The following is a 22,559-nucleotide window of genomic DNA, read 5'->3' as shown; positions in this document are numbered from 1 at the left end:
ACATAACAGCTATACTACTCTCATTTGTTTCTTTAGCTAATGTTCAAACCTCTCGCAAGGTACTTTTTTCACAAATATGCATATATTTGGTGTGGTTTCATCTTTTAAGCATGATACCCCTTGAAAATGCACAATTCAAGACTTCGTGTGTAGAAACGTCGATGTGGAGCCGTCCCAAATTCGTTTTCTCAAAGTTAGTGAGGAATTGGAAGCCTGTAACTATGCTTATATGGAGGTTTCCCTTTGCTAATGATTAACCTTCGTCCCCCAGGATGCTTGTCAATTGCGCTACATGGTCACCTGCCTCAACATTCAATAATTACGTCTGTGAAATACACTGACAAGAAGGACAGACGACTCTGAGGGAGGTCTGTGCTCAATGGAAAAAAGTGCTTGTAGCAGTGTCAAACGAGCATTAGTTTGCCTTCCTTTCCAGCTTTTGGCCAGGTAAAGCAATAACTTTTTAATTCAAAAGGGTTCCTCTCCCTATTTCGTTTAGAAGCTGATTACGAAATTTGCCTCGACAAATTTTAATTTGTTTCTTGTTGTCCATTCCACTTGATTGCCTTGCTTCTTTGTTCACTGCCTTGTTATAAATATCTTGTATTTATAACAAGATATGTGTGAAACATCCTGTACTTTATCAGTGTTAAAGAGGAGAGTGATTATAGCTAAAGCTCTATTATCTCATTGATATGCATTTAGCGCTATCAAAGAACTTGTGCCACATAGCGTTTCTCTTCATGTTTTACTGTTTAAAAGTCAAAACATGAGTTAAAAGGCCGCTGCACCAAACCCAAAATTTAGATGATTATACGTTCATGCGGCGCCAATATCTTGATCTAGAGCAGGTAAAAATATTGACGTGTCTGCTTTCCCTTGACCTTGATCATTTACAATTAAGAGCCCTGATAATATTGACAAGTAACATGAATGCCTCTTAAATGTAGGCTGTTGGTGTGAATCAGTAAGCGTAATTAAACGAGTATAACGTCGATGAACCCCGGCCCATATTGGGGGGGAGGGGGGGGGGGGTGGAAAGGAGTATTTTCAGTGCCTGTAAATTCGCCATATATCCCTGATAGTAAGCCTTTGGTCGTAGCTAAGCGGAAAAAAAACAAAAAAATACCTTGATCTCAGGAGAGTTGCTCATACACAATTTATCTGTCTTTGTTAAGTGGGATCTTACAAGTTCTAACCGAACACTTAACAGAGAAATAGGGGGATGATTTTAGACGGGTATCAGTTATTAATAATAATTGAAAATAGAACAAAAAACATTGCGTATTTTGTACTTTCCTACGTGTGACCCCTCTAAACAGTAGTTTTTACTAATTAAATACGTTTTGTTTATGCACATATTATATTCGATATACTTTACATAACGAGAATATTATGTCTCCCCTCGGGGAGAGGACCAATCCTAGAGGTATTGCAATTCCGGGTCACCCACGACATAGTTAGAGCAAGCACTTCCCTCAAGATCCAGAAACCGGATAAATGTCTAGGATTCTACATAAGGATCGTATCAAACACTTAGCCGAGAAGCGATAAGAATCGCCAGCCGTTACAAATGTACGACCGCCAAATTTTGTTCGCATGCTACAAGTGTACTCACCTATTTGTGCTTGCGGGAGTTGAGCTCTGGCTCTTTGGTCGTGTGTGTGTGCGCGCGTGTTTAAAAATGATTAAAAGTCACGATTGTGCTTAAACGTAAACGCATTCGAATCACAGCCTAAAGGTCCCGGATTCGTTTGCAGGGGTAGGACACGAGTGCTTAGGCAAAGCTCGCTTCTTTTCACCTGTTGCCACTGTTCACCTTGCAGTAAATAAGCTCCTAACACTTTGGAGTTAGGTAACTGCATCCAAGGGAATGACCAACTGACACCATTGTTCAGCTGCTAGTGGAAGAGGAGAAGGAGAATTAGGGAGGGTTGCCAGATGGGGAATTAATGATTTAATTTTGAAAGATAGGTAATATAATTTAGTTTTGCTTCTAGTATATGTCTGTGTTTGTATGTACGTACGTACCCAATTGAAGAAGACTGATGGTGACAGTAAAGAAGTGTAAATATTATGTTAATAACAAGAGAGGATATTGCCGGAATAGTTAGTGTTTATGAATCTATTTTGCAAATATAAATATCTAACGGATTATGTTTTACTTTTTTGGTACTGTTTATCGATTTGCTCTGATAGACCATTCCAACTAGGTTACTTATAAATATAAATACACACAGGTGGATACAGGAACAGAAGACTGCCGAGTCATGTTAATTAGCAGGCTGAGAGCCGTCGCTTCCCAGAGCCTTACCCACTATGTATAGTTCCCCTGAAATATTACCTGCCAATCGTTTAACAACTAGGTACACAGTGCTGCATGAATAGAGGAGTACATTTAAGGATAGGCGCCTAGTCCATTCTCCCCAGCCACAATGCGAAACTTTGAAGAATATTTGTGTTCTATTTGTAAAGAATACCTTGCAAGAATTAACTATTTATTTTTCAGACATATTTAGAAATACATGATTCGCCAGCCACAATCGTGACTACCTCCCAGCCGTTATGCGACTGCGTCAGTCTCTTATTTTGTCTGCCTTATTTTCAGTTCGTCTCACTCTCTTTCTCTATCTCTCTTTCACTCTAACTCTTTCTGTCTCTCTCTCTAGCTGTCGCTCTCTCTAACTCTCTCTCTAGCTCTCACTCACTCTCTAGCTGTCTAGCTCTCACTGCATGTTTTCTTACTCTCTCTCTGTATCTCTATCATATCATATATATATATATATATATATATATATATATATATATATATATATATATATATATATATATATATATGTAATATATATATATTATATATACACACACACACAATATGGGCCGGGGTTCATCGACGTTATACTCGATTAATTGCGCTCACTAATTCACACTAACAGTCTACATTTAATAGGCATTCATATTACGTGTCAATATTATCAGGGCTCTTAATTGTGAATGTGTATATAATACCGGCATAATAAATTGCTGGTGTAACTTGTCAAGTTATCGTTGGCTTCTGCTTTTTTTTTTTTTTTTTTAGTTGGGGGGGGGGGGGAAATCGGTCGTGATCATGCCTTTCTCTGCACTCACTCCCTCCTACACGTCTGGTAGGCTTGGCTACTGATCCTATACATATCTTTATGTGCTTATACATATCCCGCGTTCTATTCCCGGTCGGAACTGAAATGGTTGGGCACCTTTTCCTTCATCAGATGCATCTGTTCACCTTGTATTAAATAAGTTTCCATGAGTTGAACAATTGGTGACGTGGGTTGCCTCGTGGGAGAAGTTGATTAATAGTTGGGCTGTTATAGGGCGACCCGGATAGCTCTACTTAATGGCTTCCTTTCCCCGACTATGGAGAAATGTTGAGAGATGCACCATATATATCTTCAGTTCCCGGAAACCACTGATTTTTCTACTAAAAAAAAAACAAGCAACGAATTAGATAATTATTTGTGAGAAATTAAAAATTTTAAGGCATACAACGCATCATACAGAACATATTCATGTGAATATATCATGCCCGAAACGCTTTGCGTAATAGTGGCTTTAGGCATTTTATGTACTAGCCCTATCTATAAATCCATCACTCTGTAAAATCTCTTGTATGTATGTACCTTACCTAAATAAACATTTGATTTGATTTGATTTGATAACACATTAATAATGATTATTTTGTACAGTTGCACAGTCAGCCCTAAGAAAATGATGGATTCTGTGTATGTACAACTAAAAGTTTGTGATTTATTGCTCTAGGAAGCCAACACAGAGGCTAAATGAAGTGTTACATAAAGTGCAAGCATTAATTGCCAGTCACAATGAGAAAAATATGCACGTTGCTGAGTGCTGTCGCGCGCACACTTACACAAATGTGCTTAATTGAACAGTCTTTGTGGCGCAGTGGTTTGCAGTGCACTTGTCCGGCGCTTTGCAAACCCTTTGGCCAGGGGTTCTTATCCTACCCGGGGAGGATTGATAGTGTGCAAGGCCTTAATTAATAACTGTAGCCTATGTTCACCCAGCAGTGAATGTGTGCCTGGTTGTTAAACGATTTAGCGGGTCGTATTCCAAAGGATAATTAGGATTAAGGACCTGCCCGAAACGCTATGCTTACTAGTGACTTTACAAGAATATGAGAACTTTTGTATATTGAAAAAATAATAAAAACAATTGCATTTCTCATTGATAATAGGAATTTAGGATTCGATGAGTCCCTCATCAAATTGAAACGCCGAACAGAAAACGGTAGAATTGTAGGTGGGACAAACGCTTTGCTCCAACACTAGTTAATTCGTCTTTCGATGTAAATGAAGTGAAATTCCTATGTTTGTGTGCCCTCTGAGGGACGCATAACATAGAAGACGGTTAATGAACTACTTGCGCTCACCTGTGGGATGGTAATTTAATTTTCCTTCCCACTTATTAGCTAATTATTTGAATAGGCAACTCGAAGCACTCTGTGTTCCATATCACTACTGTATTGAATTCCTATCTTGATTTTCTTGATGTAAATAAGATGTAACGTCCTATTTCTTGTATCAAGCTTACCCATGATAAATTCCAAAACAAATAAAAATCAATGTTTTAAATGCCAGTTCAATTGGAGGGCGGCCCTAACATAAAGATAACTGTGAGTGTGGTGGTACCCAGTCGTGGCAGGTGCGTGTTGCGTGTTAGAATGTCTTGGCATACTTACCTGGCACAGGAGACACGGTGATCACGAAGGCCGTTTTCCCAGGGCGAGGCTCACCATTGCACTCCGGTGGCGCTGACCCTTGCGATTAACCCAAATGTGGTTAACTCGGGTGCGAAATTTTTTTTAGCGGGGGACTGCGTTCGCGCTATCCCCCTTTGTAATTGCCCATGTGTTCGTAAAGGTGGTAAATGACATAACAGCTATACTACTCTCATTTGTTTCTTTAGCTAATGTTCAAACCTCTCGCAAGGTACTTTTTTCACAAATATGCATATATTTGGTGTGGTTTCATCTTTTAAGCATGATACCCCTTGAAAATGCACAATTCAAGACTTCGTGTGTAGAAACGTCGATGTGGAGCCGTCCCAAATTCGTTTTCTCAAAGTTAGTGAGGAATTGGAAGCCTGTAACTATGCTTATATGGAGGTTTCCCTTTGCTAATGATTAACCTTCGTCCCCCAGGATGCTTGTCAATTGCGCTACATGGTCACCTGCCTCAACATTCAATAATTACGTCTGTGAAATACACTGACAAGAAGGACAGACGACTCTGAGGGAGGTCTGTGCTCAATGGAAAAAAGTGCTTGTAGCAGTGTCAAACGAGCATTAGTTTGCCTTCCTTTCCAGCTTTTGGCCAGGTAAAGCAATAACTTTTTAATTCAAAAGGGTTCCTCTCCCTATTTCGTTTAGAAGCTGATTACGAAATTTGCCTCGACAAATTTTAATTTGTTTCTTGTTGTCCATTCCACTTGATTGCCTTGCTTCTTTGTTCACTGCCTTGTTATAAATATCTTGTATTTATAACAAGATATGTGTGAAACATCCTGTACTTTATCAGTGTTAAAGAGGAGAGTGATTATAGCTAAAGCTCTATTATCTCATTGATATGCATTTAGCGCTATCAAAGAACTTGTGCCACATAGCGTTTCTCTTCATGTTTTACTGTTTAAAAGTCAAAACATGAGTTAAAAGGCCGCTGCACCAAACCCAAAATTTAGATGATTATACGTTCATGCGGCGCCAATATCTTGATCTAGAGCAGGTAAAAATATTGACGTGTCTGCTTTCCCTTGACCTTGATCATTTACAATTAAGAGCCCTGATAATATTGACAAGTAACATGAATGCCTCTTAAATGTAGGCTGTTGGTGTGAATCAGTAAGCGTAATTAAACGAGTATAACGTCGATGAACCCCGGCCCATATTGGGGGGGAGGGGGGGGGGGTGGAAAGGAGTATTTTCAGTGCCTGTAAATTCGCCATATATCCCTGATAGTAAGCCTTTGGTCGTAGCTAAGCGGAAAAAAAACAAAAAAATACCTTGATCTCAGGAGAGTTGCTCATACACAATTTATCTGTCTTTGTTAAGTGGGATCTTACAAGTTCTAACCGAACACTTAACAGAGAAATAGGGGGATGATTTTAGACGGGTATCAGTTATTAATAATAATTGAAAATAGAACAAAAAACATTGCGTATTTTGTACTTTCCTACGTGTGACCCCTCTAAACAGTAGTTTTTACTAATTAAATACGTTTTGTTTATGCACATATTATATTCGATATACTTTACATAACGAGAATATTATGTCTCCCCTCGGGGAGAGGACCAATCCTAGAGGTATTGCAATTCCGGGTCACCCACGACATAGTTAGAGCAAGCACTTCCCTCAAGATCCAGAAACCGGATAAATGTCTAGGATTCTACATAAGGATCGTATCAAACACTTAGCCGAGAAGCGATAAGAATCGCCAGCCGTTACAAATGTACGACCGCCAAATTTTGTTCGCATGCTACAAGTGTACTCACCTATTTGTGCTTGCGGGAGTTGAGCTCTGGCTCTTTGGTCGTGTGTGTGTGCGCGCGTGTTTAAAAATGATTAAAAGTCACGATTGTGCTTAAACGTAAACGCATTCGAATCACAGCCTAAAGGTCCCGGATTCGTTTGCAGGGGTAGGACACGAGTGCTTAGGCAAAGCTCGCTTCTTTTCACCTGTTGCCACTGTTCACCTTGCAGTAAATAAGCTCCTAACACTTTGGAGTTAGGTAACTGCATCCAAGGGAATGACCAACTGACACCATTGTTCAGCTGCTAGTGGAAGAGGAGAAGGAGAATTAGGGAGGGTTGCCAGATGGGGAATTAATGATTTAATTTTGAAAGATAGGTAATATAATTTAGTTTTGCTTCTAGTATATGTCTGTGTTTGTATGTACGTACGTACCCAATTGAAGAAGACTGATGGTGACAGTAAAGAAGTGTAAATATTATGTTAATAACAAGAGAGGATATTGCCGGAATAGTTAGTGTTTATGAATCTATTTTGCAAATATAAATATCTAACGGATTATGTTTTACTTTTTTGGTACTGTTTATCGATTTGCTCTGATAGACCATTCCAACTAGGTTACTTATAAATATAAATACACACAGGTGGATACAGGAACAGAAGACTGCCGAGTCATGTTAATTAGCAGGCTGAGAGCCGTCGCTTCCCAGAGCCTTACCCACTATGTATAGTTCCCCTGAAATATTACCTGCCAATCGTTTAACAACTAGGTACACAGTGCTGCATGAATAGAGGAGTACATTTAAGGATAGGCGCCTAGTCCATTCTCCCCAGCCACAATGCGAAACTTTGAAGAATATTTGTGTTCTATTTGTAAAGAATACCTTGCAAGAATTAACTATTTATTTTTCAGACATATTTAGAAATACATGATTCGCCAGCCACAATCGTGACTACCTCCCAGCCGTTATGCGACTGCGTCAGTCTCTTATTTTGTCTGCCTTATTTTCAGTTCGTCTCACTCTCTTTCTCTATCTCTCTTTCACTCTAACTCTTTCTGTCTCTCTCTCTAGCTGTCGCTCTCTCTAACTCTCTCTCTAGCTCTCACTCACTCTCTAGCTGTCTAGCTCTCACTGCATGTTTTCTTACTCTCTCTCTGTATCTCTATCATATCATATATATATATATATATATATATATATATATATATATATATATATATATATATATATATATATATATATATATATATATATATATATATATATTATATATACACACACACACAATATGGGCCGGGGTTCATCGACGTTATACTCGATTAATTGCGCTCACTAATTCACACTAACAGTCTACATTTAATAGGCATTCATATTACGTGTCAATATTATCAGGGCTCTTAATTGTGAATGTGTATATAATACCGGCATAATAAATTGCTGGTGTAACTTGTCAAGTTATCGTTGGCTTCTGCTTTTTTTTTTTTTTTTTAGTTGGGGGGGGGGGGGGAAATCGGTCGTGATCATGCCTTTCTCTGCACTCACTCCCTCCTACACGTCTGGTAGGCTTGGCTACTGATCCTATACATATCTTTATGTGCTTATACATATCCCGCGTTCTATTCCCGGTCGGAACTGAAATGGTTGGGCACCTTTTCCTTCATCAGATGCATCTGTTCACCTTGTATTAAATAAGTTTCCATGAGTTGAACAATTGGTGACGTGGGTTGCCTCGTGGGAGAAGTTGATTAATAGTTGGGCTGTTATAGGGCGACCCGGATAGCTCTACTTAATGGCTTCCTTTCCCCGACTATGGAGAAATGTTGAGAGATGCACCATATATATCTTCAGTTCCCGGAAACCACTGATTTTTCTACTAAAAAAAAAACAAGCAACGAATTAGATAATTATTTGTGAGAAATTAAAAATTTTAAGGCATACAACGCATCATACAGAACATATTCATGTGAATATATCATGCCCGAAACGCTTTGCGTAATAGTGGCTTTAGGCATTTTATGTACTAGCCCTATCTATAAATCCATCACTCTGTAAAATCTCTTGTATGTATGTACCTTACCTAAATAAACATTTGATTTGATTTGATTTGATAACACATTAATAATGATTATTTTGTACAGTTGCACAGTCAGCCCTAAGAAAATGATGGATTCTGTGTATGTACAACTAAAAGTTTGTGATTTATTGCTCTAGGAAGCCAACACAGAGGCTAAATGAAGTGTTACATAAAGTGCAAGCATTAATTGCCAGTCACAATGAGAAAAATATGCACGTTGCTGAGTGCTGTCGCGCGCACACTTACACAAATGTGCTTAATTGAACAGTCTTTGTGGCGCAGTGGTTTGCAGTGCACTTGTCCGGCGCTTTGCAAACCCTTTAGGCCAGGGGTTCTTATCCTACCCGGGGAGGATTGATAGTGTGCAAGGCCTTAATTAATAACTGTAGCCTATGTTCACCCAGCAGTGAATGTGTGCCTGGTTGTTAAACGATTTAGCGGGTCGTATTCCAAAGGATAATTAGGATTAAGGACCTGCCCGAAACGCTATGCTTACTAGTGACTTTACAAGAATATGAGAACTTTTGTATATTGAAAAAATAATAAAAACAATTGCATTTCTCATTGATAATAGGAATTTAGGATTCGATGAGTCCCTCATCAAATTGAAACGCCGAACAGAAAACGGTAGAATTGTAGGTGGGACAAACGCTTTGCTCCAACACTAGTTAATTCGTCTTTCGATGTAAATGAAGTGAAATTCCTATGTTTGTGTGCCCTCTGAGGGACGCATAACATAGAAGACGGTTAATGAACTACTTGCGCTCACCTGTGGGATGGTAATTTAATTTTCCTTCCCACTTATTAGCTAATTATTTGAATAGGCAACTCGAAGCACTCTGTGTTCCATATCACTACTGTATTGAATTCCTATCTTGATTTTCTTGATGTAAATAAGATGTAACGTCCTATTTCTTGTATCAAGCTTACCCATGATAAATTCCAAAACAAATAAAAATCAATGTTTTAAATGCCAGTTCAATTGGAGGGCGGCCCTAACATAAAGATAACTGTGAGTGTGGTGGTACCCAGTCGTGGCAGGTGCGTGTTGCGTGTTAGAATGTCTTAGCATACTTACCTGGCACAGGAGACACGGTGATCACGAAGGCCGTTTTCCCAGGGCGAGGCTCACCATTGCACTCCGGTGGCGCTGACCCTTGCGATTAACCCAAATGTGGTTAACTCGGGTGCGAAATTTTTTTTAGCGGGGGACTGCGTTCGCGCTATCCCCCTTTGTAATTGCCCATGTGTTCGTAAAGTTGGTAAATGACATAACAGCTATACTACTCTCATTTGTTTCTTTAGCTAATGTTCAAACCTCTCGCAAGGTACTTTTTTCACAAATATGCATATATTTGGTGTGGTTTCATCTTTTAAGCATGATACCCCTTGAAAATGCACAATTCAAGACTTCGTGTGTAGAAACGTCGATGTGGAGCCGTCCCAAATTCGTTTTCTCAAAGTTAGTGAGGAATTGGAAGCCTGTAACTATGCTTATATGGAGGTTTCCCTTTGCTAATGATTAACCTTCGTCCCCCAGGATGCTTGTCAATTGCGCTACATGGTCACCTGCCTCAACATTCAATAATTACGTCTGTGAAATACACTGACAAGAAGGACAGACGACTCTGAGGGAGGTCTGTGCTCAATGGAAAAAAGTGCTTGTAGCAGTGTCAAACGAGCATTAGTTTGCCTTCCTTTCCAGCTTTTGGCCAGGTAAAGCAATAACTTTTTAATTCAAAAGGGTTCCTCTCCCTATTTCGTTTAGAAGCTGATTACGAAATTTGCCTCGACAAATTTTAATTTGTTTCTTGTTGTCCATTCCACTTGATTGCCTTGCTTCTTTGTTCACTGCCTTGTTATAAATATCTTGTATTTATAACAAGATATGTGTGAAACATCCTGTACTTTATCAGTGTTAAAGAGGAGAGTGATTATAGCTAAAGCTCTATTATCTCATTGATATGCATTTAGCGCTATCAAAGAACTTGTGCCACATAGCGTTTCTCTTCATGTTTTACTGTTTAAAAGTCAAAACATGAGTTAAAAGGCCGCTGCACCAAACCCAAAATTTAGATGATTATACGTTCATGCGGCGCCAATATCTTGATCTAGAGCAGGTAAAAATATTGACGTGTCTGCTTTCCCTTGACCTTGATCATTTACAATTAAGAGCCCTGATAATATTGACACGTAACATGAATGCCTCTTAAATGTAGGCTGTTGGTGTGAATCAGTAAGCGTAATTAAACGAGTATAACGTCGATGAACCCCGGCCCATATTGGGGGGGAGGGGGGGGGTGGAAAGGAGTATTTTCAGTGCCTGTAAATTCGCCATATATCCCTGATAGTAAGCCTTTGGTCGTAGCTAAGCGGAAAAAAAACAAAAAAATACCTTGATCTCAGGAGAGTTGCTCATACACAATTTATCTGTCTTTGTTAAGTGGGATCTTACAAGTTCTAACAGAACACTTAACAGAGAAATAGGGGGATGATTTTAGACGGATATCAGTTATTAATAATAATTGAAAATAGAACAAAAAACATTGCGTATTTTGTACTTTCCTACGTGTGACCCCTCTAAACAGTAGTTTTTACTAATTAAATACGTTTTGTTTATGCACATATTATATTCGATATACTTTACATAACGAGAATATTATGTCTCCCCTCGGGGAGAGGACCAATCCTAGAGGTATTGCAATTCCGGGTCACCCACGACATAGTTAGAGCAAGCACTTCCCTCAAGATCCAGAAACCGGATAAATGTCTAGGATTCTACATAAGGATCGTATCAAACACTTAGCCGAGAAGCGATAAGAATCGCCAGCCGTTACAAATGTACGACCGCCAAATATTGTTCGCATGCTACAAGTGTACTCACCTATTTGTGCTTGCGGGAGTTGAGCTCTGGCTCTTTGGTCGTGTGTGTGTGCGCGCGTGTTTAAAAATGATTAAAAGTCACGATTGTGCTTAAACGTAAACGCATTCGAATCACAGCCTAAAGGTCCCGGATTCGTTTGCAGGGGTAGGACACGAGTGCTTAGGCAAAGCTCGCTTCTTTTCACCTGTTGCCACTGTTCACCTTGCAGTAAATAAGCTCCTAACACTTTGGAGTTAGGTAACTGCATCCAAGGGAATGACCAACTGACACCATTGTTCAGCTGCTAGTGGAAGAGGAGAAGGAGAATTAGGGAGGGTTGCCAGATGGGGAATTAATGATTTAATTTTGAAAGATAGGTAATATAATTTAGTTTTGTTTCTAGTATATGTCTGTGTTTGTATGTACGTACGTACCCAATTGAAGAAGACTGATGGTGACAGTAAAGAAGTGTAAATATTATGTTAATAACAAGAGAGGATATTGCCGGAATAGTTAGTGTTTATGAATCTATTTTGCAAATATAAATATCTAACGGATTATGTTTTACTTTTTTGGTACTGTTTATCGATTTGCTCTGATAGACCATTCCAACTAGGTTACTTATAAATATAAATACACACAGGTGGATACAGGAACAGAAGACTGCCGAGTCATGTTAATTAGCAGGCTGAGAGCCGTCGCTTCCCAGAGCCTTACCCACTATGTATAGTTCCCCTGAAATATTACCTGCCAATCGTTTAACAACTAGGTACACAGTGCTGCATGAATAGAGGAGTACATTTAAGGATAGGCGCCTAGTCCATTCTCCCCAGCCACAATGCGAAACTTTGAAGAATATTTGTGTTCTATTTGTAAAGAATACCTTGCAAGAATTAACTATTTATTTTTCAGACATATTTAGAAATACATGATTCGCCAGCCACAATCGTGACTACCTCCCAGCCGTTATGCGACTGCGTCAGTCTCTTATTTTGTCTGCCTTATTTTCAGTTCGTCTCACTCTCTTTCTCTATCTCTCTTTCACTCTAACTCTTTCTGTCTCTCTCTAGCTGTCGCTCTCTCTAACTCTCTCTCTAGCTCTCACTCACTCTCTAGCTGTCTAGCTCTCACTGCATGTTTTCTTACTCTCTCTCTGTATCTCTATCATATCATATATATATATATATATATGTAATATATATATATTATATATACACACACACACAATATGGGCCGGGGTTCATCGACGTTATACTCGATTAATTGCGCTCACTAATTCACACTAACAGTCTACATTTAATAGGCATTCATATTACGTGTCAATATTATCAGGGCTCTTAATTGTGAATGTGTATATAATACCGGCATAATAAATTGCTGGTGTAACTTGTCAAGTTATCGTTGGCTTCTGCTTTTTTTTTTTTTTTTTTAGTTGGGGGGGGGGGGGGAAATCGGTCGTGATCATGCCTTTCTCTGCACTCACTCCCTCCTACACGTCTGGTAGGCTTGGCTACTGATCCTATACATATCTTTATGTGCTTATACATATCCCGCGTTCTATTCCCGGTCGGAACTGAAATGGTTGGGCACCTTTTCCTTCATCAGATGCATCTGTTCACCTTGTATTAAATAAGTTTCCATGAGTTGAACAATTGGTGACGTGGGTTGCCTCGTGGGAGAAGTTGATTAATAGTTGGGCTGTTATAGGGCGACCCGGATAGCTCTACTTAATGGCTTCCTTTCCCCGACTATGGAGAAATGTTGAGAGATGCACCATATATATCTTCAGTTCCCGGAAACCACTGATTTTTCTACTAAAAAAAAAACAAGCAACGAATTAGATAATTATTTGTGAGAAATTAAAAATTTTAAGGCATACAACGCATCATACAGAACATATTCATGTGAATATATCATGCCCGAAACGCTTTGCGTAATAGTGGCTTTAGGCATTTTATGTACTAGCCCTATCTATAAATCCATCACTCTGTAAAATCTCTTGTATGTATGTACCTTACCTAAATAAACATTTGATTTGATTTGATTTGATAACACATTAATAATGATTATTTTGTACAGTTGCACAGTCAGCCCTAAGAAAATGATGGATTCTGTGTATGTACAACTAAAAGTTTGTGATTTATTGCTCTAGGAAGCCAACACAGAGGCTAAATGAAGTGTTACATAAAGTGCAAGCATTAATTGCCAGTCACAATGAGAAAAATATGCACGTTGCTGAGTGCTGTCGCGCGCACACTTACACAAATGTGCTTAATTGAACAGTCTTTGTGGCGCAGTGGTTTGCAGTGCACTTGTCCGGCGCTTTGCAAACCCTTTAGCCAGGGGTTCTTATCCTACCCGGGGAGGATTGATAGTGTGCAAGGCCTTAATTAATAACTGTAGCCTATGTTCACCCAGCAGTGAATGTGTGCCTGGTTGTTAAACGATTTAGCGGGTCGTATTCCAAAGGATAATTAGGATTAAGGACCTGCCCGAAACGCTATGCTTACTAGTGACTTTACAAGAATATGAGAACTTTTGTATATTGAAAAAATAATAAAAACAATTGCATTTCTCATTGATAATAGGAATTTAGGATTCGATGAGTCCCTCATCAAATTGAAACGCCGAACAGAAAACGGTAGAATTGTAGGTGGGACAAACGCTTTGCTCCAACACTAGTTAATTCGTCTTTCGATGTAAATGAAGTGAAATTCCTATGTTTGTGTGCCCTCTGAGGGACGCATAACATAGAAGACGGTTAATGAACTACTTGCGCTCACCTGTGGGATGGTAATTTAATTTTCCTTCCCACTTATTAGCTAATTATTTGAATAGGCAACTCGAAGCACTCTGTGTTCCATATCACTACTGTATTGAATTCCTATCTTGATTTTCTTGATGTAAATAAGATGTAACGTCCTATTTCTTGTATCAAGCTTACCCATGATAAATTCCAAAACAAATAAAAATCAATGTTTTAAATGCCAGTTCAATTGGAGGGCGGCCCTAACATAAAGATAACTGTGAGTGTGGTGGTACCCAGTCGTGGCAGGTGCGTGTTGCGTGTTAGAATGTCTTAGCATACTTACCTGGCACAGGAGACACGGTGATCACGAAGGCCGTTTTCCCAGGGCGAGGCTCACCATTGCACTCCGGTGGCGCTGACCCTTGCGATTAACCCAAATGTGGTTAACTCGGGTGCGAAATTTTTTTTAGCGGGGGACTGCGTTCGCGCTATCCCCCTTTGTAATTGCCCATGTGTTCGTAAAGTTGGTAAATGACATAACAGCTATACTACTCTCATTTGTTTCTTTAGCTAATGTTCAAACCTCTCGCAAGGTACTTTTTTCACAAATATGCATATATTTGGTGTGGTTTCATCTTTTAAGCATGATACCCCTTGAAAATGCACAATTCAAGACTTCGTGTGTAGAAACGTCGATGTGGAGCCGTCCCAAATTCGTTTTCTCAAAGTTAGTGAGGAATTGGAAGCCTGTAACTATGCTTATATGGAGGTTTCCCTTTGCTAATGATTAACCTTCGTCCCCCAGGATGCTTGTCAATTGCGCTACATGGTCACCTGCCTCAACATTCAATAATTACGTCTGTGAAATACACTGACAAGAAGGACAGACGACTCTGAGGGAGGTCTGTGCTCAATGGAAAAAAGTGCTTGTAGCAGTGTCAAACGAGCATTAGTTTGCCTTCCTTTCCAGCTTTTGGCCAGGTAAAGCAATAACTTTTTAATTCAAAAGGGTTCCTCTCCCTATTTCGTTTAGAAGCTGATTACGAAATTTGCCTCGACAAATTTTAATTTGTTTCTTGTTGTCCATTCCACTTGATTGCCTTGCTTCTTTGTTCACTGCCTTGTTATAAATATCTTGTATTTATAACAAGATATGTGTGAAACATCCTGTACTTTATCAGTGTTAAAGAGGAGAGTGATTATAGCTAAAGCTCTATTATCTCATTGATATGCATTTAGCGCTATCAAAGAACTTGTGCCACATAGCGTTTCTCTTCATGTTTTACTGTTTAAAAGTCAAAACATGAGTTAAAAGGCCGCTGCACCAAACCCAAAATTTAGATGATTATACGTTCATGCGGCGCCAATATCTTGATCTAGAGCAGGTAAAAATATTGACGTGTCTGCTTTCCCTTGACCTTGATCATTTACAATTAAGAGCCCTGATAATATTGACACGTAACATGAATGCCTCTTAAATGTAGGCTGTTGGTGTGAATCAGTAAGCGTAATTAAACGAGTATAACGTCGATGAACCCCGGCCCATATTGGGGGGGAGGGGGGGGGTGGAAAGGAGTATTTTCAGTGCCTGTAAATTCGCCATATATCCCTGATAGTAAGCCTTTGGTCGTAGCTAAGCGGAAAAAAAACAAAAAAATACCTTGATCTCAGGAGAGTTGCTCATACACAATTTATCTGTCTTTGTTAAGTGGGATCTTACAAGTTCTAACAGAACACTTAACAGAGAAATAGGGGGATGATTTTAGACGGATATCAGTTATTAATAATAATTGAAAATAGAACAAAAAACATTGCGTATTTTGTACTTTCCTACGTGTGACCCCTCTAAAAAGTAGTTTTTACTAATTAAATACGTTTTGTTTATGCACATATTATATTCGATATACTTTACATAACGAGAATATTATGTCTCCCCTCGGGGAGAGGACCAATCCTAGAGGTATTGCAATTCCGGGTCACCCACGACATAGTTAGAGCAAGCACTTCCCTCAAGATCCAGAAACCGGATAAATGTCTAGGATTCTACATAAGGATCGTATCAAACACTTAGCCGAGAAGCGATAAGAATCGCCAGCCGTTACAAATGTACGACCGCCAAATATTGTTCGCATGCTACAAGTGTACTCACCTATTTGTGCTTGCGGGAGTTGAGCTCTGGCTCTTTGGTCGTGTGTGTGTGCGCGCGTGTTTAAAAATGATTAAAAGTCACGATTGTGCTTAAACGTAAACGCATTCGAATCACAGCCTAAAGGTCCCGGATTCGTTTGCAGGGGTAGGACACGAGTGCTTAGGCAAAGCTCGCTTCTTTTCACCTGTTGCCACTGTTCACCTTGCAGTAAATAAGCTCCTAACACTTTGGAGTTAGGTAACTGCATCCAAGGGAATGACCAACTGACACCATTGTTCAGCTGCTAGTGGAAGAGGAGAAGGAGAATTAGGGAGGGTTGCCAGATGGGGAATTAATGATTTAATTTTGAAAGATAGGTAATATAATTTAGTTTTGTTTCTAGTATATGTCTGTGTTTGTATGTACGTACGTACCCAATTGAAGAAGACTGATGGTGACAGTAAAGAAGTGTAAATATTATGTTAATAACAAGAGAGGATATTGCCGGAATAGTTAGTGTTTATGAATCTATTTTGCAAATATAAATATCTAACGGATTATGTTTTACTTTTTTGGTACTGTTTATCGATTTGCTCTGATAGACCATTCCAACTAGGTTACTTATAAATATAAATACACACAGGTGGATACAGGAACAGAAGACTGCCGAGTCATGTTAATTAGCAGGCTGAGAGCCGTCGCTTCCCAGAGCCTTACCCACTATGTATAGTTCCCCTGAAATATTACCTGCCAATCGTTTAACAACTAGGTACACAGTGCTGCATGAATAGAGGAGTACATTTAAGGATAGGCGCCTAGTCCATTCTCCCCAGCCACAATGCGAAACTTTGAAGAATATTTGTGTTCTATTTGTAAAGAATACCTTGCAAGAATTAACTATTTATTTTTCAGACATATTTAGAAATACATGATTCGCCAGCCACAATCGTGACTACCTCCCAGCCGTTATGCGACTGCGTCAGTCTCTTATTTTGTCTGCCTTATTTTCAGTTCGTCTCACTCTCTTTCTCTATCTCTCTTTCACTCTAACTCTTTCTGTCTCTCTCTAGCTGTCGCTCTCTCTAACTCTCTCTCTAGCTCTCACTCACTCTCTAGCTGTCTAGCTCTCACTGCATGTTTTCTTACTCTCTCTCTGTATCTCTATCATATCATATATATATATATATATGTAATATATATATATTATATATACACACACACACAATATGGGCCGGGGTTCATCGACGTTATACTCGATTAATTGCGCTCACTAATTCACACTAACAGTCTACATTTAATAGGCATTCATATTACGTGTCAATATTATCAGGGCTCTTAATTGTGAATGTGTATATAATACCGGCATAATAAATTGCTGGTGTAACTTGTCAAGTTATCGTTGGCTTCTGCTTTTTTTTTTTTTTTTTTAGTTGGGGGGGGGGGGGGAAATCGGTCGTGATCATGCCTTTCTCTGCACTCACTCCCTCCTACACGTCTGGTAGGCTTGGCTACTGATCCTATACATATCTTTATGTGCTTATACATATCCCGCGTTCTATTCCCGGTCGGAACTGAAATGGTTGGGCACCTTTTCCTTCATCAGATGCATCTGTTCACCTTGTATTAAATAAGTTTCCATGAGTTGAACAATTGGTGACGTGGGTTGCCTCGTGGGAGAAGTTGATTAATAGTTGGGCTGTTATAGGGCGACCCGGATAGCTCTACTTAATGGCTTCCTTTCCCCGACTATGGAGAAATGTTGAGAGATGCACCATATATATCTTCAGTTCCCGGAAACCACTGATTTTTCTACTAAAAAAAAAACAAGCAACGAATTAGATAATTATTTGTGAGAAATTAAAAATTTTAAGGCATACAACGCATCATACAGAACATATTCATGTGAATATATCATGCCCGAAACGCTTTGCGTAATAGTGGCTTTAGGCATTTTATGTACTAGCCCTATCTATAAATCCATCACTCTGTAAAATCTCTTGTATGTATGTACCTTACCTAAATAAACATTTGATTTGATTTGATTTGATAACACATTAATAATGATTATTTTGTACAGTTGCACAGTCAGCCCTAAGAAAATGATGGATTCTGTGTATGTACAACTAAAAGTTTGTGATTTATTGCTCTAGGAAGCCAACACAGAGGCTAAATGAAGTGTTACATAAAGTGCAAGCATTAATTGCCAGTCACAATGAGAAAAATATGCACGTTGCTGAGTGCTGTCGCGCGCACACTTACACAAATGTGCTTAATTGAACAGTCTTTGTGGCGCAGTGGTTTGCAGTGCACTTGTCCGGCGCTTTGCAAACCCTTTAGCCAGGGGTTCTTATCCTACCCGGGGAGGATTGATAGTGTGCAAGGCCTTAATTAATAACTGTAGCCTATGTTCACCCAGCAGTGAATGTGTGCCTGGTTGTTAAACGATTTAGCGGGTCGTATTCCAAAGGATAATTAGGATTAAGGACCTGCCCGAAACGCTATGCTTACTAGTGACTTTACAAGAATATGAGAACTTTTGTATATTGAAAAAATAATAAAAACAATTGCATTTCTCATTGATAATAGGAATTTAGGATTCGATGAGTCCCTCATCAAATTGAAACGCCGAACAGAAAACGGTAGAATTGTAGGTGGGACAAACGCTTTGCTCCAACACTAGTTAATTCGTCTTTCGATGTAAATGAAGTGAAATTCCTATGTTTGTGTGCCCTCTGAGGGACGCATAACATAGAAGACGGTTAATGAACTACTTGCGCTCACCTGTGGGATGGTAATTTAATTTTCCTTCCCACTTATTAGCTAATTATTTGAATAGGCAACTCGAAGCACTCTGTGTTCCATATCACTACTGTATTGAATTCCTATCTTGATTTTCTTGATGTAAATAAGATGTAACGTCCTATTTCTTGTATCAAGCTTACCCATGATAAATTCCAAAACAAATAAAAATCAATGTTTTAAATGCCAGTTCAATTGGAGGGCGGCCCTAACATAAAGATAACTGTGAGTGTGGTGGTACCCAGTCGTGGCAGGTGCGTGTTGCGTGTTAGAATGTCTTAGCATACTTACCTGGCACAGGAGACACGGTGATCACGAAGGCCGTTTTCCCAGGGCGAGGCTCACCATTGCACTCCGGTGGCGCTGACCCTTGCGATTAACCCAAATGTGGTTAACTCGGGTGCGAAATTTTTTTTAGCGGGGGACTGCGTTCGCGCTATCCCCCTTTGTAATTGCCCATGTGTTCGTAAAGTTGGTAAATGACATAACAGCTATACTACTCTCATTTGTTTCTTTAGCTAATGTTCAAACCTCTCGCAAGGTACTTTTTTCACAAATATGCATATATTTGGTGTGGTTTCATCTTTTAAGCATGATACCCCTTGAAAATGCACAATTCAAGACTTCGTGTGTAGAAACGTCGATGTGGAGCCGTCCCAAATTCGTTTTCTCAAAGTTAGTGAGGAATTGGAAGCCTGTAACTATGCTTATATGGAGGTTTCCCTTTGCTAATGATTAACCTTCGTCCCCCAGGATGCTTGTCAATTGCGCTACATGGTCACCTGCCTCAACATTCAATAATTACGTCTGTGAAATACACTGACAAGAAGGACAGACGACTCTGAGGGAGGTCTGTGCTCAATGGAAAAAAGTGCTTGTAGCAGTGTCAAACGAGCATTAGTTTGCCTTCCTTTCCAGCTTTTGGCCAGGTAAAGCAATAACTTTTTAATTCAAAAGGGTTCCTCTCCCTATTTCGTTTAGAAGCTGATTACGAAATTTGCCTCGACAAATTTTAATTTGTTTCTTGTTGTCCATTCCACTTGATTGCCTTGCTTCTTTGTTCACTGCCTTGTTATAAATATCTTGTATTTATAACAAGATATGTGTGAAACATCCTGTACTTTATCAGTGTTAAAGAGGAGAGTGATTATAGCTAAAGCTCTATTATCTCATTGATATGCATTTAGCGCTATCAAAGAACTTGTGCCACATAGCGTTTCTCTTCATGTTTTACTGTTTAAAAGTCAAAACATGAGTTAAAAGGCCGCTGCACCAAACCCAAAATTTAGATGATTATACGTTCATGCGGCGCCAATATCTTGATCTAGAGCAGGTAAAAATATTGACGTGTCTGCTTTCCCTTGACCTTGATCATTTACAATTAAGAGCCCTGATAATATTGACACGTAACATGAATGCCTCTTAAATGTAGGCTGTTGGTGTGAATCAGTAAGCGTAATTAAACGAGTATAACGTCGATGAACCCCGGCCCATATTGGGGGGGAGGGGGGGGGTGGAAAGGAGTATTTTCAGTGCCTGTAAATTCGCCATATATCCCTGATAGTAAGCCTTTGGTCGTAGCTAAGCGGAAAAAAAAACAAAAAAATACCTTGATCTCAGGAGAGTTGCTCATACACAATTTATCTGTCTTTGTTAAGTGGGATCTTACAAGTTCTAACAGAACACTTAACAGAGAAATAGGGGGATGATTTTAGACGGATATCAGTTATTAATAATAATTGAAAATAGAACAAAAAACATTGCGTATTTTGTACTTTCCTACGTGTGACCCCTCTAAACAGTAGTTTTTACTAATTAAATACGTTTTGTTTATGCACATATTATATTCGATATACTTTACATAACGAGAATATTATGTCTCCCCTCGGGGAGAGGACCAATCCTAGAGGTATTGCAATTCCGGGTCACCCACGACATAGTTAGAGCAAGCACTTCCCTCAAGATCCAGAAACCGGATAAATGTCTAGGATTCTACATAAGGATCGTATCAAACACTTAGCCGAGAAGCGATAAGAATCGCCAGCCGTTACAAATGTACGACCGCCAAATATTGTTCGCATGCTACAAGTGTACTCACCTATTTGTGCTTGCGGGAGTTGAGCTCTGGCTCTTTGGTCGTGTGTGTGTGCGCGCGTGTTTAAAAATGATTAAAAGTCACGATTGTGCTTAAACGTAAACGCATTCGAATCACAGCCTAAAGGTCCCGGATTCGTTTGCAGGGGTAGGACACGAGTGCTTAGGCAAAGCTCGCTTCTTTTCACCTGTTGCCACTGTTCACCTTGCAGTAAATAAGCTCCTAACACTTTGGAGTTAGGTAACTGCATCCAAGGGAATGACCAACTGACACCATTGTTCAGCTGCTAGTGGAAGAGGAGAAGGAGAATTAGGGAGGGTTGCCAGATGGGGAATTAATGATTTAATTTTGAAAGATAGGTAATATAATTTAGTTTTGTTTCTAGTATATGTCTGTGTTTGTATGTACGTACGTACCCAATTGAAGAAGACTGATGGTGACAGTAAAGAAGTGTAAATATTATGTTAATAACAAGAGAGGATATTGCCGGAATAGTTAGTGTTTATGAATCTATTTTGCAAATATAAATATCTAACGGATTATGTTTTACTTTTTTGGTACTGTTTATCGATTTGCTCTGATAGACCATTCCAACTAGGTTACTTATAAATATAAATACACACAGGTGGATACAGGAACAGAAGACTGCCGAGTCATGTTAATTAGCAGGCTGAGAGCCGTCGCTTCCCAGAGCCTTACCCACTATGTATAGTTCCCCTGAAATATTACCTGCCAATCGTTTAACAACTAGGTACACAGTGCTGCATGAATAGAGGAGTACATTTAAGGATAGGCGCCTAGTCCATTCTCCCCAGCCACAATGCGAAACTTTGAAGAATATTTGTGTTCTATTTGTAAAGAATACCTTGCAAGAATTAACTATTTATTTTTCAGACATATTTAGAAATACATGATTCGCCAGCCACAATCGTGACTACCTCCCAGCCGTTATGCGACTGCGTCAGTCTCTTATTTTGTCTGCCTTATTTTCAGTTCGTCTCACTCTCTTTCTCTATCTCTCTTTCACTCTAACTCTTTCTGTCTCTCTCTAGCTGTCGCTCTCTCTAACTCTCTCTCTAGCTCTCACTCACTCTCTAGCTGTCTAGCTCTCACTGCATGTTTTCTTACTCTCTCTCTGTATCTCTATCATATCATATATATATATATATATATGTAATATATATATATTATATATAACACACACACACAATATGGGCCGGGGTTCATCGACGTTATACTCGATTAATTGCGCTCACTAATTCACACTAACAGTCTACATTTAATAGGCATTCATATTACGTGTCAATATTATCAGGGCTCTTAAT

General features: G+C 39.3%; 2 long non-coding RNA genes and 4 other non-coding genes across 37 annotated transcripts in view; 5 read left to right on the top strand and 1 right to left on the bottom strand.

Annotated features, from left to right (window-relative positions):
* LOC123772625 (uncharacterized) overlaps nucleotides 1-22,559 on the top strand; it is a 41,552-nt gene that overhangs the window by 224 nt on the left and 18,769 nt on the right. The window contains exons 2-6 of one of the 2 annotated variants that reach the window (XR_011222578.1): nucleotides 272-447; nucleotides 5,201-5,376; nucleotides 10,141-10,316; nucleotides 15,018-15,193; nucleotides 19,893-20,068. This is a non-coding gene — a long non-coding RNA (uncharacterized lncRNA). Of the gene's footprint in view, nucleotides 1-271; nucleotides 448-4,698; nucleotides 4,848-5,200; nucleotides 5,377-10,140; nucleotides 10,317-15,017; nucleotides 15,194-19,892; nucleotides 20,069-22,559 lie in introns of those variants that run through there. The other variant, XR_011222579.1, reaches the window with a different exon arrangement.
* Nucleotides 1-22,559, bottom strand: part of LOC138351619 (uncharacterized) — a 39,358-nt gene that overhangs the window by 1,634 nt on the left and 15,165 nt on the right. For 19 of the 31 annotated variants that reach the window (XR_011222591.1, XR_011222597.1, XR_011222599.1 and 16 more), the window contains 4 exons: nucleotides 17,958-18,152; nucleotides 13,083-13,277; nucleotides 6,731-8,399; nucleotides 1,803-3,460 (listed from right to left, as the gene is read on the bottom strand). This is a non-coding gene — a long non-coding RNA (uncharacterized lncRNA). The remainder of the gene's footprint in view (nucleotides 1-1,802; nucleotides 3,461-6,730; nucleotides 8,400-13,082; nucleotides 13,278-17,957; nucleotides 18,153-22,559) is intronic. The other 12 variants (XR_011222584.1, XR_011222586.1, XR_011222592.1 and 9 more) reach the window with 10 other exon arrangements.
* Nucleotides 4,731-4,893, top strand: LOC138351755 (U1 spliceosomal RNA). Its single transcript, XR_011222620.1, has one exon. It is a non-coding gene; the product is annotated as a U1 spliceosomal RNA (small nuclear RNA).
* LOC123772803 (U1 spliceosomal RNA) lies at nucleotides 9,671-9,833 on the top strand. The gene has a single exon (XR_006774714.1). It is a non-coding gene; the product is annotated as a U1 spliceosomal RNA (small nuclear RNA).
* On the top strand, nucleotides 14,548-14,710 carry LOC138351754 (U1 spliceosomal RNA). The gene has a single exon (XR_011222619.1). It is a non-coding gene; the product is annotated as a U1 spliceosomal RNA (small nuclear RNA).
* On the top strand, nucleotides 19,423-19,585 carry LOC138351753 (U1 spliceosomal RNA). Its single transcript, XR_011222618.1, has one exon. It is a non-coding gene; the product is annotated as a U1 spliceosomal RNA (small nuclear RNA).

This window comes from Procambarus clarkii, chromosome 50 (assembly GCF_040958095.1).
Source record: "Procambarus clarkii isolate CNS0578487 chromosome 50, FALCON_Pclarkii_2.0, whole genome shotgun sequence".
Lineage (NCBI taxonomy): Eukaryota > Metazoa > Arthropoda > Malacostraca > Decapoda > Cambaridae > Procambarus > Procambarus clarkii.
Note: the sequence above shows the minus strand (reverse complement) of the source record. Positions and strands in the feature narration are given on the sequence as shown.